This window comes from Canis aureus, unplaced genomic scaffold, assembly GCF_053574225.1.
Source record: "Canis aureus isolate CA01 unplaced genomic scaffold, VMU_Caureus_v.1.0 ptg000163l_RagTag, whole genome shotgun sequence".
NCBI classification, from domain to species: Eukaryota; Metazoa; Chordata; class Mammalia; order Carnivora; family Canidae; genus Canis; species Canis aureus.
Genome location: NW_027554461.1, coordinates 457,213 through 474,186, shown reverse-complemented (window position 1 = coordinate 474,186; position 16,974 = coordinate 457,213). Strand labels below are relative to the sequence as shown.

Below are 16,974 nucleotides of genomic sequence, written 5' to 3'. Positions count from 1 at the left end.
ATGAAAGAAAGAAAGAGAAAGAAAGAAAGAAAGAAAGAAAGAAAGAAAGAAAGAAAGGGAAGAAATAAAGAAAGAAAAGAAAGAAAGAAAGAAGAAAGAAAGAAAGAAAGAAAGAAAGAGAAAGAAAGAAAGAAGAAAGAAAGAGAAAGAAAGAAAGAAAGAAAGAAAGAAAGAAAGAAAGAGAAAGAAAGAAGAAAGAAAGAAAGAAAGAAAGAAAGAAAGAAAGAAAGAAAGGGAAGAAATAAAGAAAGAAAAGAAAGAAAGAAAGAAAGAAGAAAGAAAGAAAGAAAGAAGAAAGAAAGAGAAAGAAAGAGAAAGAAAGAAAGAGAAAGAAAGAAAGAAAGAAAGAAAGAAAGAAAGAAAGAAAGAAAAAGGGATCCCTGGGTGGCGCAGCAGTTTGGCGCCTGCCTTTGGCCCAGGACGTGATCCTGGAGACCCGGGATCAAATCCCACATCGGGCTCCCGGTGCATGGAGCCTGCTTCTCCCTCTGCCTCTCTCTCTCTCTCTCTCTCTGTGTGACTATCATAAAAAAAAAAAGCAGTGGTTAATTTTTCGGAATAACTTTAAAAAGGACATCAGAATTTTATGCTTTTCCAGAATTTCCTGCCTTATACTGAAATACAACATCCTTATTTCTAATGGTTCAGTTTGAATTGCTATGCACAGCAAGGGACAAGAGGCCTAGGGGCCGAAAGCAAGACCGAGGGTAATTCAGGAGTGTCACAACCCTTCCAGGGACAAGTACCAAGTCAAAAAAAGTGTTTTTCTTATCTCTTGAGAAGAGATGAAGAAATGAAACATCGTAAGTATGTCAGATGGGTTTTTTGTATGATACACTAGAAAACAATCTCTGAAATTTTATTCCAAGCTTTGTACACACTCCTTCAAATACTTCATCCACTCGAAACTAGCTAGGAGCTCAAAAGTATATTTGCTTGAATGCTAAGTGACCTCAACAGGAGCTATAGTCAGGGTGCCACCACCCAATTTATGTGACTGATAAGTTTTAAAAGGGGCAATATGAGAGTTTACAGACATCGATAATAGCTTCAAATATGACTCGCATATGTAAGGAAACCTTTTAAGGTATCTTAACCGGTCCAGAAACCCAGACAGTTAGTATTCTGTTTTCCATTTTCGTTTTCATTAAATCGTCCTCAATCAGCAATGTGACTAAGATAAATAGACAGCAGTACACGAGATAAAAATAGGAAGGCTCCTCAAAAACTCTCCTTAAATTCTATGCATGATTCATATTCAGCTTGAAAACCATTAGTTAAGAATGAAATAGCCAAAGATTCTAGCATATGAAGTGTGATGTATACCAACTTCTTAACCCTACAATATAATGGTAGGAAAGCTAACTCTGAAACCAAAACTCCATACCTAAAATAATTAGTACCAATACTTAGAATATAGCAAGATTTATTTTTCTTCCATTGTCTCTTACTTTCCACACAATAAGACAGGACATTATCAGGGTTGCCTGAACTATGTATGAAGTCAAGTCTATTTTTTTCTATCTGGCTATCATTCATAAAAACAAAATTCAAGGTTCTATTTACTTTATTTTAAAAAATATATTTTATTTATTTATTCATGAGAGACACTGAGACAGAGAGGCAGAGACGTAGGCAGAGAGAGAAGCAGACTTTGTGCAGGGAGCCTGACGTGGGACTGGATCCTAGGACTCCAGGATAATGCCCTGAGCTGAAGGCAGACGCTCAACCGCTGAGCCACCCAGGCGTCCCTCTATTTACTTTCATTAATTCAGCTAATAGGAGCTTTTGGGGGAATGAGAAGGGTACTTAGTGAGAAAAAGAGAGAAAGATAACGGTTGTGCTTATGTGTCCCGGAGAAGTAATTCTCTTCCTCCTACTACTCCATATACTAGAGTTACTATAGTATTCTTTTCTCATGTTTTAAAGACTACTATTCAGCAATTTAGGGGTTTTAAGGATTTATAACCTCCAGTCAAAATAGTATTTCATCTATCAATTGTCATTTCCATATTGGCACTAGCTCCTAGTTTCATTCACAAAACTAGGGTTGTCAGGGCCTTAATGAGGCAATCCTTCTGCCTCCATCACCCCACTGGTTAGGCCTAACATATGCCTACCCATTCAGTTCTGAAACCACCTGCAGAGAGGAAGTTAAATGAAGAAAAGTAAAGCATCACACTGTCACCATCTTTAGATAAGCTCTAATTTTACCCAAAGGAGAAAACTTTAACCACGATAACAAAGCTGGCAATGACCATGATTAAATGATGCCTGTCATTCTGTCCTACCCCTGGGAGCTGCTCTCCACCCACTCCCAGGTGATGGATGTGTTTCTCTTGGTACACTGGGTTTAGATTGGCAAAGGAAGCAGATAGTTAAATTCATCAATCACCAGAGTGGGCAAAGCAGTATTTGATCTGCTCTGGAGAAAGGATGGGGACCTGAACAAAACTCATTGACAGCACAAAACCAAGGTCATCTCCCAGTACCACGAATACATCAAAGCAGGCTCATTTAGTCTCAAAGTGTGAGTCACAAATACTAAGCCTGGAAGAGATCTTAGAGAACCTGAAACCAATCCATTGACACACAAATCAGAGAATTCCCTCCCTCCACAGCAATAAAACAAAACCAGACTCCATGACTCAGCATTTGTTATCCATACTCTTGAAATTTGTTATCTATTAGATGTCAATGTTCTGAATTCCAAAGCTATACCCAGTTACTGATTCCACATGGTATATACTTCCTGACCAGTAAATCTACATGAAAAAAAAAAGTTTAAATGTGAACAAATTTGCTGCTTATATCAACATGAAAAACAAAACAAACAGAATCCAACTTATCTGTCAACCCCCTCTTTTTTTTCCTTTTCCAAATTGCTTTTTAATGCCTGAAATTTGAAAACCAACAGCTACTTCTACAGGCTTTTTCAAGGCCCTGAAAACAATGACGTACTAGTAAATCTCTTATTAGTATCCTATAGATTCACAAGCTCAAGAAAACTCAAGATGACAGGTTTCATGAATATTTTCTTTCAAGAACTTTATAGTTTAACCATCCCATGAAAAATAAATCTCCTTATTATGATATCCTGCTAAAGAGATAGACCCAAAAGTGTGTCCCTTTGTACAAGTATGTACTTCTTAACAGTGGCCACAAAGGAACAATAGGCATACAAAACCAAATACTATATTTCCAAATATCTGAAAAGAAAAAAAAAAGAATCATACCACCGCCTATTTTGTTCTCCTCATTACCTGTCACTCTTTTTTAGGGATAAATGGCCTGATGATTTTCTTACAATAGTTCCACAGCTTAAAGCAGCAAAAAACATTTAAAATTTTTTTAAAAAAGCAAAAAAGTTATGATTTCAAAACAGAAATGAGAAATTCACTTTTGTTATTTGAATGTGTGCTGCATGGAAAATCATTATGATCCTTCCACTTGCAAATGTTTCGGACCCTTCGGTAAATATGTGTTTTCTAATTAAACAGTAACTCTCTGTTTAAAATAAAAATTGGTATGATAGGTCCATGTCCATTTTCAAAAAGTGTATTTTTCAATGACATCCAAGATAGGTCAGCATTTTCCCACTACTGCAAAAAACAGCAATGTGTATCCTCGACGCAGGTATTACAACACATAAATACACTGTTGCCCTGGCTCTCCCTCTGGTTCCATCTACTCTCTTGCTGTGCAACAGCTATAGCATAAAAAAGCCTATTCTCACACGCTTTTGATATTACACTATTTAATCACATACAGCTGTGGCTTACAAGACTGCTACAAAACACAATTTTAATGTAGTACTCGAAGCCAATTGTGGATAAACATCAACCATTTACTCCAAATAAGAAGTCCAACACTACAAAGATTTTCTTTTAAAGAAAGACTGGTTTTCTTAGAATTTGGCATGGACGTAATTGTGACTGAGCCCTCTCTCTGCCAAAAAGACTGATAATGTCAAAAAGGATTGTGTAAAATCATATTAGTGCAATAATGACGCTTTCCAGAATTCCTGGAGCCAGAAAGACCTGAAATGAACTTACATCCTACTTCTCTTCTTTTGTCTCCCTCCCTGCAAATCACCCCTACCTCCAACCCTCTAATAGATTTAATTACTTCAGAGAAATAATTTTGATTTATAATTCTATTGTTCTTTTCCCAAACTGAGAGAAAGCGAAAGGAAGCTGTTAGGAAGATACTGTTAGAACAAATTGACATGAGGTTTCTTTTGAATTAAGAATGATTCTGGAGAGAAAGACAACAACAACATGAACTTTTTACATAGCTCCTCCTTTTAGCTAGGCACTAAACTTAGTACTGTGAGAACAATGGCTGCATTATAGAAAAGACAATTCCAAAGATAATTTAATATGGGGGAGGAGGTAAAGAAAACAGGACAACTAGAAAGGGAGAGTGGCCCCTTGTTACTATTTTTCTCTTATTCAAAACCAATTAAAATTGTGTACATTCTCAAATGAGACAAACAAGATTTATCATAGTTTCATGCTCTCATATTACCCCCTGAAGCGAAAGACATATTTGGAGTTGTACCTCAAGGTTCTATTGCTGGACAATTTTTAGAAAACCAGTTTTGTATGTTTCAGCCTTTCAAAGGAAAACAGAACTTGGGAGTTTTCAAGGCTGTTTTAAAACTGGCAAGTTACCAACTCTGGCTATCAATGCAAATCTGAGGCAGGAAGTACTAAGGAAATCCTAAACTCTTTCCCTCCCTCTGAAGGATTTTCTACATTTTCATGTGCAAGAAGCATGTTAAGGGGTTGTCCTGTTTTGCTTTTGAAGGATCTGTACATTCACATCTTTGAGAATATCCCTTGCCCCATAGGAGCCTCTCTCTTCCTTTCCCTACTCCTTAGTCCTTCGTGTTTCAAGTGTTTGCTCTCTCTATGGCACAATCAATCGGGCTCTAGCTAGACTTTGAGAGATGAGCAGCTGTCCAGGCTGCAGATGGTTGGAAACTCAGCCTGAAGTCAGTGTGCAGTTGATGAGTTACTCCCTATACCTGACCCCAACTCCAACTTCACACCAGGTTCTGAATACGATCTGAGTACCAGCAGCCAGAAAAACTCTGTTGGGTCCCACAGATCTTTCTGCAAGATCTTCAGGGGAAGCAGATGGTCCAAGGTGGGAAAGCAGTAGGCTGATGGAAAAGCAGCATGAGTAGAAACCATGCCCTGGATCGGTAGAAACATCGTGACCCGGTCAGGGTAAGGAAATGGAAGGAAGGACTAGCTTGCTGTGTGCGTTTGGATGCATTTTAAAGTTTTGGGGAGGTGATAAAGTTTTCCAGATACCACACATGAGGGAAATATCTTTCTCAGCAACAAAGTATCAATTCACCAGGCTGTGACCATGTTTTACTCTTTTTTAGCCTTCCTAGTTATGATTAAGTTGCCTTTCCAAGAAACCCTCCACAAAATAACTCAGATTGCGATTCACCCTGGGTCTCACAATGCAATAGCAACAGGTTGCTTGCTTTGAATGGGCTATAACAAAATTGCTGAGAAATATTAGGTTGTGACTCAATCAAACGTGATTATGGATATTATCATTAAGCTAATGAGCTATTTTTTGGTCCCCTTTCTCTAAAGTTTGCTGATTATCCTGGTGGCCTTCAAAGAGCAAATTCGTTTTGATGAAGATTTTTTTTTTTTTTTAAATCTGGCTATGGCTCTTATGTAAGTATTAAAACATGTCATCAAGATTGCTTCTTTTCTGCTCAATCACAATGTTTCTTTTTTAAATTGCTTCTTTTAATAGGGGGAAAAATGGCCAAAAGAAAATTGACAAATGACAGCTTTTAATGCAAGGTCTTGGAAAACATGCATCCTAGAACAATACCGCTACAAGATAGCTATCAGCTAGTCATTGGGTTTTCATTTTACTTCTATGTACATTTATCTAATATAATAATTTAAGCATTTGGAAAATTATTCAAAGGGAGAGAAGCATAAGTAACTTATTTCTAATTTCTTTTTCTTTTTAAGCAACAAAGGTAGTGAATTAGTTCTAATGTGATGGGAAAATAAGAGGATCAGAGAAAGCAGGGAAGTGCCCCAAGTTTTTCTAAAACTTTAATTGCATTGGAGGAAAGGGAAACCTTTCCATTTATTTAGACACCCTACTCTCATTTTGTTTTATCATAAGAAAAGAGCAGCTGTATCTAACACACACATTTAAGTAGAAAGAAAACGTTCAGTATTTTGTACTGTCTGAATAAATGCAATGATACACCTTGAGTTCTTTAAGAACCCCATAAAGATTCTTCACCCCAAACTAATGTCAGTAAATGGCTTTTGTTGATTAGTTAAGAACACCTGGTTTTACAGGACAGCTTAAATTATTATGATGTCACCAGAATATGACTTTTATAGTCAACCACAGAACTCTATTTTTATCAACCATAAGTATTCTTTATGTATCAGTATCATTTTAAATAGCTCTGATTTTTAAAATAGATTATAACTATAAGCCAAGGCTAGGACTGTAGATTTTGTGAATTCCACCAAGGCTTGCTTACCAAATAAACATGAGCAGCATGTATTCCCCTCAGAATTATTATAGGTAATATTTTAAGATAAAAATATAAAAGGAGCAAAAAGACAACACTGAAATAACCCAGTTGTTTTCATGCTATACTGGGTCATGATAGTACTTTCTTACATAGTATTCATGCTGCCAGAAAGTCCCCACATTTTAAAGTATGATTGATCCTTATTCTCATTCCCTGTGTGCCCAAGTTTCAAAGCAGGGCACGTTTTCACATCTTCAGCTTCCAGGAATGTTATTAATGTCTATCATTTCAGAGCCACCGAAACAGTATTCGACAACTTCACAGCTCTGTCGAAAGTTTGCAACATAATAATCAATATGAACTACCATGATAGCCAAAGTAGCTGATCCTATATTATACCCCACCACCCTGATCTGATTGCCCGAATATCAGTTTAGGTCACCTAATGGATCTACCTTCTTTAAAAATGTTCCAGAAGTTGATGGCTTTGACTAGCTTGAAAGTAACAAGATCCAGATGCTGCCTGTCTACACACTAAACTACACAGGACCCCAAAACAGATTTTTTTTAAATTCCCTCTATGTTTTTCAGGCTCTCCTCTTTTCCCTCACCACTGCACTTTCTTTACCTCAATCCCTCTCTCTCTCCCTCTCCCAGTCTCTCTCTTCACACACACACACACACACACACACACACACACACACACACACACACTTCCCATCAGTGTAGCTCATCCAACATCCTGTCCTTAATATAATGTGCAAGACATTATTTCCTGCTAGCAATAAGTTAAAAGAAATCTCAGTCAGGAAAGCAATTATTCCATTCATTTTTATCTAAAGTTTCCTTTCTGAATATGCTTCACAGTCAAAAAAAGAACCAAAAAGAAAGCATGAATTTTGAAACATTTGGAAAAATTTAGCCAAATGAGTAAAAGGGATGGAATGTCCGATATTTTTCATGGAACCCTTGGGTTTGTTGTTTTTATTTCTTGGGGGGGATGAGGAATGACTATAAATTTCCTCTTTTAGACTAGCCCTTGCTTTGCCATTTCCTTGAGGAAGGCAGACAGCATTCTCCACCCAATCCCCCAAAGAGTTAAAACACACTGCACTGCACGGGAGCAGGAGGGCTGGTCTACTAAAGCAGCAGCCCCACAAACTAAATGCTCACAAGGGCAAAAAGCAATGTGAGGAGACCTTGCAGGGGCAGGGCGAGTCATGGAGCGATTGAAAAAGAAAGAAAAAAAAGCAACAATTTTTAATAGAATTCGGAAAGTCTGCTGCCTCGTCTGGTTTACAAATAGGCATTGTTGGAGGAGACAGAATAAATAAGAGCTAACTACAGCATGGATTACCGAACACTAATCCCATCAACGAGTCCCGGTGGCAGCACAGATCACTCAGGCACGCCTTGGTCACTCTCCGCATATTTATTTATTAAGAAGACAGTGGAGTCTGGCTAATGCGATACAAAATTAATATCACCTGTAAAGAAACATAACCCATACATTCAAAGCGATAACTCTACCGACACCCTCCCCCCCAACTCATCAAGTCCAATTTAACTGACAAATTGGAGCAGTGATTTCACACCTGAGAGCCTTTCAGGTCTGAACTGCAGGATCAAGTTCATGGTTGGCACTGCCCACTGCTTAGTTACGTGGGCTTTCCACTGGCCCCGTAATGGTCATTTACGCACACACATAAAGACTAAAGTATTAAAAATTTTTTTTAATTTTTTTTATTTATTTATGATAGTCACACACAGAGAGAGAGGCAGAGACATAGGCAGAGGGAGAAGCAGGCTCCATGCACCGGGAGCCCGACGTGGGATTCGATCCCAGGTCTCCAGGATCACGCCCTGGGCCAAAGGCAGGCGCCAAACCACTGCGCCACCCAGGGATCCCAAGACTAAAGTATTTAACCAATTCGTGTCCAATTATCATCAGTTATATTTCATCCCGTTTCAAGACCCACAGGCCTCCTGATGGCAGCCAGCACAGAAAAACAGAGCTTCGAAAAGTAAAGAACATCTATTGTAAAGCTCCAAACTTCAGTCTCTAGAGTCTTGATCACCCTCCATATAAAATAAAATATGTAAGGCAAATACACAAAAACAAAAGCACACCCAAACAAACTCTACGGGACGTCAGTTAGTCGTACTATACCTTCCCACACCTTCTTTCATTCTATACTCTGTGATTGAAAGTCTGAGTTGCCCCCACCCTGGTGCATCCTATCCAGTGAGAAAAACCCTTTCAGAGCCACAAAGAACAGCTCACCAGAAAAGCCTCTGAAATCGTTGTTGTTCCTGATAATCACTGTCACAATCTCCTTTCTAACAACCCTGTCCATCTGCAAAGCACTTTACTACGGATATCAGGAACATCTTTATGTTGCCAAATAACAACAAAGGAACACGAGCGAAACTATTATCTCTGCTAGAAGAGAAAAACCACAGTCCCAGGGCTTGCTTTCTTCTCATATTCTCCTCTGCCTCATTAACTCCATTGCTATGTTACTAATTTCAAAGAAGCAGGAAGAGGTGATGGGAAAGGGGAGGTAAATAATAATCCACATGCCTGTTTCCCATCCCAAGTGCAGGATACACACTGCTTGCCAGACTGTGGGTCGAGCCATACCTTGGTTTAGAGACAGTGAGGATAGTAGTAAGTGTACTGGGGGTACATTTGTGGCTGATCCAGGCGTTTACCCATGTAGCTGGAATCTTTATCTCCGAGGCAGGGAACTCGATGACACGGTATGGTGCCCCAGGCCGAGCGTCCTCTTAAACCACTATTCCTGATGGTCCCGATGACTGATGAGGCTTCAGAGATCCTTCGTCTTCCACCACTCACTAGTTCCAACACGGCAGGAATTTAAAAAAGAAACACACCAAAAAAATAAGAAAGAAAGAAAGAAAGAAAGAAAGAAAGAAAGAAAGAAAGAAAGAAAGAAAGAAAAAAGGAAAGGTATTGGTAGAACAACACACGCACACACACACGCGCACACACACACACACACACACACACAGCCTTCCCAGATCCTGCCTTCCTTCCCCCAGCTGCCAGGGTCCACTTGGGATGAGGCACTTTGTTCTCTACCCAGGCTGTCTGTAGTGATGTCAATTGCCAGCGTTTGTAAAGAGGGAGAGAAGAAAAAAATCAAAGTCTTTTTAGCACAACTCCGAATCCTTGCAGATCAGCTTCCTGTCTCCTGTTTGTCTCTTTCCCCACCTTAAAGAAAAAGGGAAAAAAAGAAAGAAGAAAGAAAGAAAGAAAACAAAAAAATGAAAAAGAAAAAAAAAAAGAAAGAGAAAGGGGAAAAGAAAACAAAACAAAACAACCTTGCACAGCCTGGTTGCTGCTGTCTCCCTTCCAGAGTGACATGGTGTTCGGGCTCCTCCTGTCCTTTCATTCACTTCCTCTCCTTCCAGCTGGTGGGTGGAACCTCTCCAGGGAGCAGGGTATGCAGTCCAGAAAGCTGCAGTATTTCCTCCAAGAAAAAAAAAAAAGCCTGCTTCAACCCCTGCTGCAAGCAAAGTCCTGATTCCCTCTGCTGGCTATCTCGAACAGCAAAGCAATTTTTGCAGCAAAGCTGCTGCCGCTGGAACTGAACCCAGGGAACTCAAATTCGGGCGGTGGATTATTTCTTATCCTTCCCTCCATCTACCCCACACAAGAGCTGCCTTTTTTTTCTTGCCAAGTGGCAAGGTAAGCCACACTGCTAAAGCAAACACAGAAGACCACGGGAGGGAAGAGAGGACGAAGGGAGGAAGGAAGAGAAAGACAAAAATAAAAGCAGACGGACGACCCGTGCTGGTTAAAATGGAACAAGTGTGTCCCAGATGCTTTCAGAACCTGTTAACATACGAAAGCCAGATGAATCCAAGACCCGGTCCAGAAACTAACCTTTTACTTCTCGGACGACACGGAGGATGCTAAGCATTGAAGAAATTTGAGAGTCTATGCCAGGACTACTATTAGCAAGCCCTGCATCGTCAGATCACAAGGACCCACTTGCCATAGCCGAAATGATCATTCTTACCCTTACATCCGTTTTGTAAGCATCAAAGGAGGTATCCCATTAGGTTTACAGGCGTCTTCATAAATAAAAGCTCTGGTTCTCTCACTGTCTATCTATGATGATTTTGATTCAGGGATGCTTTAATCACTTTCCCGATGTCATCACAAAAAAAAGCACAATTACCTGACAGAGTTTTTCCCCACCAATAATAAGTAATATTCTGACATGTCTGTCGGCTGTTACATTATAATACAAATGGTTTCAGCGAAAATATATTTCCTTTAAGGGTCCCTTTTCAAGGCAGTCAAGGCTAAAATTAGACATGCCAGCTGTGTTTTGCTGTGAGCGCTCACGCATGCCCAAAGCGTGGCCAGACCAACATTGAGCGCCTCTCCACTTCGTCAAACCAGCTCTGTTCTCCCCAGCCTAGAGCTGCCTTTTCAGATAAGAGGTTCCTGGTACAAATCCAGCTTCCTAGTGAGGAAGAACAGAGAATTCCAGCCCGGTGCACAATATGGTATCCAGCCACAAACAAGCCCTGCCGCCCGTGAGGTCACTGGCTTTCACTCAGGGGTCTGGTTATTAGAAGCTGTGTGAGTGCATGGATATTCCTTGGAAAAAGTTAAGGATGGTGGATAAATAGCTTTATGTTTGACAAGAATAACAACCAGAAAGAAGGAAGGAGAGAGGGTGGGAAGGTAGGAGTTAGAAGCCCTGATATCACTGTCATTAAGAGAATTAAATCAATTCCACCAACATTGAAATGTGTTCTTCTGGGCCTTATTCGTCCCATCCAGAAAGTGGAAATGCTGCCAACTTATGTGGCTGAAGGTGGTAAACGGAATCAGATACTAAATCAAAACTACATTGATTTAAAAATCATTCAGTGGCATCTCAATGCTCAGACAATAAAGTCTTGGCTTCTTGGAATAGTTTTCAAGACCCTTGAAAACCCAACTTTATTCTCCAGCCTCAGACAGTAAACTCTGGCCCTCGTAGTCTATATCTGAGTCACAGTGAACTGCTTTTAAAGTGGAATGTGCGGAGGATCCCTGGGTGGCTCAGCGGTTTGGCACCTGCCTTCAGCCCAGGGCCTGAATCTGGAGTTCCGGGATCGAGTCTCACGCCGGGCTCCCTGCATGGAGCCTGCTTCTCCCTCTGCCTGTGTCTCTCTGCCCCTCTCTCTCTGTCTCTATAAATAAAATCTTTAAAAAAATAATAAACTGGAATGTGCCCTCTCAGGGACTTCTGTCATCTGCTCTGCCCCAAATGGTCTTGCATCCCCATTCAGCCCATCCTTCAGCTCTCAACACGGATATCACCCCTCGGAATAGCTTTCCCTAAAGCCTCCTTTCCCTGCTGCACCTTATATTTGCCCTAAAAGGATGCTTATCCTGGGCAACTGTCTGTTAATTGCATGTTTGTTTCTTCTAGGATGCCGGAAAAGCATCAGGAAAAGCAGAAAAGTAGGAGTCCCCATCATTCTCATTCACGTTCCTATTTCCACAAACTGTCATGGAATCTGACACAAAATGGTGCTCTGCAAGTGTTTGAAGAGTAAGATACCTTAAACCCGATAAAAATTCTAACTCAATTCGTATCCTCTCTCAGTACATTTCAGTACACTTCTGGATGCAGGGGATAGAGTGGTAACACGGATCAGAACAATGTCCATCCCTCATAGAATATATATTCTAGTGAGGGAGATAAGCAAAGAAGTAAGCAAGTAAACAGGCATTATCAATCAGGTAATATGTAGTACTGTTCATAAATATAAAGCTAAGTAAACAGAAAGAGTCACAGGAATTCCACTTTAAATAAGATAGTCAGGAAATGCTCACCAAGAAAGAGCTCTGAGGTTAAAGGAAGAGTGGGAACCACACCCTGGGTGTTGTGTACTATGAGAGCACTTCTTGTGAGAGCCAAGGCCTTCGTTCCAATCCTGCCTTTGCCAGATCACTCTGCCTCCTTTCTCATCCATCCAGTGTCACTACACACTTCATACGGTTATCATGAAAATTCACCACAACAAACATGCAAAGCATTTATAACCCCTTGGAACATACTGGATCTGCCCAATAAATGTCAGCTTGTCTCTGGGGGAAGATCATCCCAGGCAGAAAGAACAGGAAGAACAGAAGGCCTGGCAGCAAGAACACTTCTTTTGAAATGTGTGAGAAATGGCATAGGGACTGAAATGGAGCAAGTAAGAAGTAAAGACTATCAAACAAGACTAGAGAGGTTCCCTAGACCAGATCATATAAGCCTTGATGAGGAAAGCTAAATTGCTGACAGGTAATAGTATAGCCTGGACTCTACCCAAATATTTTGATTATAGATCTAGCCATCTTCAACTATGGAATGCTGTTCTCCTAAATGACTTATTAAGGCTCCTCCAAATACTAAGACTTTTAAGGTCAGGATCCTCAATTTTGCCATGATGAGCAAAGGCTATCAATATTCTTTTACTAATAACTGGCCTAGCTACTCCTTGGAAGGAAAAGATTAGTGTCTTATTTACAAATGAAAGACCAAATAAATAACTCCTTCACCCACGCTATAGCTCACTTATATGTAAAGTTCCCAGCATGTGTTGATGCTTTCTGCAATTTCTACACAAATTGCCACTTTACAAAATGGTATTGGATTATTGCTATATTCTTGGCATCAACTGTCATTAGTCTAAGCACATTCATCGAACACTTAAAGCTTTTCTTAAATAATGCAAAGACAGTTTACCACTTGTGAGAATCGCAGAACCTGTGTTTATTTATTTATTTATTTATTTATTTATTTATTTATTTATTATTTATTTGTTTGTTTGTTTGTTTATTATTTATTTTCCTTCAGAGATACCAGTAGCCATCACAACTGAGGAGGCAAGATACTCGTGTCGGAAATGGTTTTTATATCATGTCTACTCTGTTGGAGCCATAGTGCTTTCCATTTAAATGATCAAGTTAAGGTAGGAGGTAACTAATTTAAAACACTCTCTAAATCAGAAGCCAGCTGTGTCCCATTTGCCAAGTAACAAACAAATTTTGTACAAATCCAAGAGCAGCAAACTCATCAAAGGGCATGGACTCTTACAGATTCACGGGATTCATGGCACAGACTGGAGAGGCACTGATTTAAGACAAGTTCTTGGTTTCTAGGATAGAGACAACATCTCAGACATACCATCCATAAATAGAGAAGTGACGGTACCGAAACGAGGTTCAGTTGGGTAGAGACAGAGATTCTCTTCTGGTTTGCTCTTGATCTATCCAGTCAAAGAATAACTGGGTCCTCTCTTTGGCTGATTTATTTTTTAAATGACAAAGACTTAGTCAAAAGCAAAAGGAAAGAACAATAGAGAGAGAGGCATCATCATCATCATCATCATCACCATCATCATCACCATCATCATCATATGCTATCTTTGAAAGCAAGTATACTATTCTTACATTCATGATCATGAATAAATTAAAACAAACAAAACTGCCACTCGGTATTTGTTGCCCTCTTTATTCAAATTTGTGAAATCTCTTCAACACAGCAGTTGCCAAACAGATATTAAAGGTAAATGTTGTTGTTGTTGTTGTTGTTGTTGTTGTTGTTGTTTTTAGAAGACAAGATGGTAGATCACAAACTCCAACAGTAAAGTAGTAGTCTTTTGTCCTACTGGACATACCCATGGTTTAGGAACATACCCGAGACAAACTAGGAGAAAGAGACCACTAGTGATTCAAGCATTTGTGGTCCAAATTTAAACTATAATTAAATGTAAAATTTTAATGTAGATAAAAACAATGAAAATTGGCCTTGCTTCTGAGCAAAATTATAATGGACTATATTTTAAGACAGTCAACCAAATGGAGAAGAATAATTTAAAACAATGAACATTATTAACTTCAACGAAGTTTTACTGAGCATCTTGTATGTGCCTAAATAACCAAGAATAGCAATATAAAAACCATCACCCTTGTCCTCAAGTAGACTTAACATCTCCATATCTATTAAACATCAGTCATTCATAAATGACCTAAATGCCTTTCCTCTTATCTAAATACTAAATTTTAATAATTGTTATTAAATAACTTTAAGTTGACCCAATTTTTTAAATACATATTTTATTATAAATTTAAACAATGATATACTTGAAAACTTATGTTTATTTTGTTTTATTATCTTTTTAAAAATACTTATTTATTCTCTTGTTTTTTATATACTTAATACTGTGGTAGTCACATATGTTTCTCCTTTACCACTAGGATTACCAAGAGTCACATTTCTCCTCTTCATTGAAATTAGGCATGACAATGTGACTTGCTATGGCCAATAAAAATATGAAGCAAAAGTGATGCATGTAGAATCTTTTAACTGTTGCTGTTTGATTCACTGGTCCACTCTTCCCTGATGGAAGCATGTGCTTAGATGGAGGAAGCATATTGGAAGGCTTAGAATAGCTGCTTCAAATAGTCACCTGAACCAGCCACTGACTTGTCACGAGCAAGAAATAAACTTTTGTTGTAATTATGCTAATGAGATTTAGTGACTTACCACAGCATCACTTAGCCTACCCTGACTAATATGATATTACTTGTAGTGTGATTTTATGCTTATTGATTTCTTTCTTTGAGAGTCTCTCCCACTAATATCCAAGCTAAAAGGGCAAGGAATTTATCTATCGTCTTCACTGTTAAATCTCCAGCACCCAGAACAATCCTTGGGATTTAATAGACATTTAATAAATATTTGTTAGATAAATGAGTAAAATATTAATTTAAAATCATCTAATTTATCTATCAGTGGTTAAAATGCAATACTTCATGAAATAGAAGGGAAATGAGGCTTATACTTAAAATGGAAAAAATGTTTAAGTCTTCTAGGAGGAAAATTGCTACGAGTGGAACTACTAAATGTTCAGAGACAGGGAAGGTTTTTTTGTACTGATCATATAGATGGCCTTTCATATACTAGATGCTGTACTAGAATTTCAGAAATGTTTCCCCAGTTAGAACTTAACAAGTTACTGGAAAATGGGTATGATTCTCCCTACTTTTTAGTTGAGCAAATTAAGAAGGAAAGGGTTTAGCTATCCAAACCAAATTAATACAGTTGTAACGTGGTAGGGGAATATTCCTAAGTCACATCTGCATAAAGCCCAAACCCAGATTTTTTTCTCAGCATCACTTGATGGAGATCTTAAATGTTTTATTCCAAAACTAGATTAAGATAATCTTTGTGTTTACAACAGAAAACTCACAGTATACATAAAAGTCCTAAATAAGTCAGTGTGTTTTCATAGAAACAGATGGTACTGAACAGAGAAAAAACTGGAAAGAAAGAACATGGCCTTCTATCAAATAGTATAAACTCTATTTGGACCACAGATGTGATGGTTAATTGTATGTGTCAACTTGGCTAGGCTATAGTGCCCAGTCATTTGGTCAAATACCAGTCTAGATGTTGCTGTGAGGTATTTTTCGATGTGGTTTACATTTACATGAGTAGACTCTGAGTAAAGCACCTTATTCTTCACAATGGGACTGAACTTCATCCAAAAACGTAAAGGCTTTAAGAATGAAGACTGAGATCCTTTTAGAAGGAAGAAATTCTGTCTCCAGACTGCCTTTGGCTTCTAGATTCGACGTCAGCTCTTCCTGAGTCTTCAGCCTGACAACCTGACCTGAAGTTTGGGGATCCACTCCCACCCCCCAGAATCACATGAGCCAATTCCTTTAAGATTCTCTTTGCATACAAACACATCTTACAGGTTATGTTTTTCTGAAAAACCCAGACAAATACACTAGGTTAATAAAATGAAATAAATGACAGCAATGAAGGTCAGTGATATAGGCACTCTTACACATTCCTAGTAAATATCTATAATGGTTCTAATAGAGCTTAACAAAATGTATAGCCTTAAAACTTTTCATCCTTGTCAGTCCCAGTAATTTCGGTTCTAGGAATCCAAACAGATCATCACTAGACATTTAGGAATAGGTAATTGGAGAACTCTGAGTATCCAACTCTAGTTTGGTTAAGTAAATCACAGTACAGAGTATGATTCAACCATTAAAATGATACTTAAGAAATACTTTAACATATGGGAAATGCTTAAGTCAAATAGTTAATGAAAAAATCAGAATACAGGGACACCTGAGTGGCTCAGCAGTTGAGCGCCTGTCTTTGACTCAGGGGGTGATCCTGTGGTCCTGGGATCAAGTCCCACATAGGGCTTCCTGCATGGAGCCTGCTTCTCCCTCTGCCTATGTCTCTCTCTCTATCTCTCATGAATAAATACATAAAATATTTTTTAAAAAAGAAAAAATCAGAATACAACCTTGTATATACAGTAGGTTTCCAACTATGAACTAAAAACACATAGACAAGACAATAGAACAACTACATCGAAGT

At 38.8% G+C, this 16,974-nt stretch overlaps 1 protein-coding gene and 1 long non-coding RNA gene across 3 annotated transcripts in view; one reads left to right on the top strand and one right to left on the bottom strand.

Moving 5' to 3' along the window:
- The window catches only part of LOC144309680 (uncharacterized), a 41,352-nt gene extending 30,540 nt beyond the window's left edge, over nucleotides 1-10,812 (bottom strand). The window contains exons 1-3 of one of the 2 annotated variants that reach the window (XR_013375610.1): nucleotides 10,458-10,812; nucleotides 9,893-10,041; nucleotides 9,189-9,403 (exon numbers count right to left, since the gene is read on the bottom strand). This is a non-coding gene — a long non-coding RNA (uncharacterized LOC144309680). The remainder of the gene's footprint in view (nucleotides 1-9,188; nucleotides 9,404-9,892; nucleotides 10,042-10,457) is intronic. The other variant, XR_013375609.1, reaches the window with a different exon arrangement.
- The window catches only part of LOC144309688 (MAM and LDL-receptor class A domain-containing protein 1-like), a 40,669-nt gene that overhangs the window by 11,967 nt on the left and 11,728 nt on the right, over nucleotides 1-16,974 (top strand). The window lies entirely within an intron of this gene.